The sequence below is a fragment of the Echinops telfairi genome, unplaced genomic scaffold (assembly GCF_000313985.2).
Source record: "Echinops telfairi isolate 266 unplaced genomic scaffold, ASM31398v2 ScPeMD7_7469;HRSCAF=8507_1, whole genome shotgun sequence".
In the NCBI taxonomy this organism is placed as follows: Eukaryota; Metazoa; Chordata; class Mammalia; order Afrosoricida; family Tenrecidae; genus Echinops; species Echinops telfairi.
This window is the reverse complement of record NW_022111373.1, coordinates 4,071,823-4,072,656: the sequence shown is the minus strand read 5'-3', so window position 1 is coordinate 4,072,656 and position 834 is coordinate 4,071,823. Positions and strand designations below refer to the sequence as shown.

General features: G+C 58.0%; 1 protein-coding gene across 1 annotated transcript in view; it reads right to left on the bottom strand.

Moving 5' to 3' along the window:
- The window catches only part of IL9 (interleukin 9), a 3,763-nt gene that overhangs the window by 502 nt on the left and 2,427 nt on the right, over positions 1-834 (bottom strand). The gene's annotated exons all lie outside the window — the stretch shown is intronic.

Sequence of the window (834 nt, the reverse complement as noted above, 5' to 3'; positions counted from 1 at the left end):
AGAGTAAGAATGGCCAGGAGGGGGGCCCATCTCCTGGACCCAAGCTCAAACCTACTCTACCACATGCTACATATGTAGCCATAAAACCCTGCCATGCAGTCTATTTGGATCCGATGGGGTTTCCCAGGCTGCAAATCTTCAGGGAGCAGACAGCCTCATCTTTCGCCTGCAGGGCTGCTGGTGGAATTAAACTGACGACCTTGCTGGTGGCCGTCTGGCCTTTCCCCAGCAGCACTGCCAGGGCTCCGTGTAGCCTTAGGCAAGCCATCGAGCCCCACTGTGCCGCCTCGCCCTCCCTCGTGTCCGCAGGGTCATCAAGCTAACGTCTGTCCGTAAGGTAGGTAGTCCATGGGACAGTATGGTACAACCGACTAAAGCCAGAGCCCATGTCAGCTGGGCGCCTGCCAGAGCAATGAACCCAGATATCTCCCAGGAACCCAGAGCAGCGGAGAAGCAGTGAGGCTGCATGCTGGCCGACGTGGACAACGTCGGAGACCAGAAGAACAAGACGGCCCGTTGACTCCTGGCTCTCCCAAGCCTCGCCGGCTGTGATTAGCCACGTAGAGTTCATGCTGTTGATCTCGGAAACAGCGAGACTAGTCTTCGGTACGTGGCATGCAGCTAGACAGCTAAGTGAAGGGTAGTCGGGCTTCCGGGGTCTCATGCGGGAATGCTATTCGAGGAAGCAGAGCTCGGAGGGGAAAGCAACAGGGCCCTTCTCCCCCCATCACCCCCACCGGAGCAAGCCTAGAAGATTCGCTTCTACAGAAGAGAAGAGAGAAGCTGTTGGGCGTGGGCACGTGGCACTCTCCCGCCTGTGGCTGGTCCAGCACA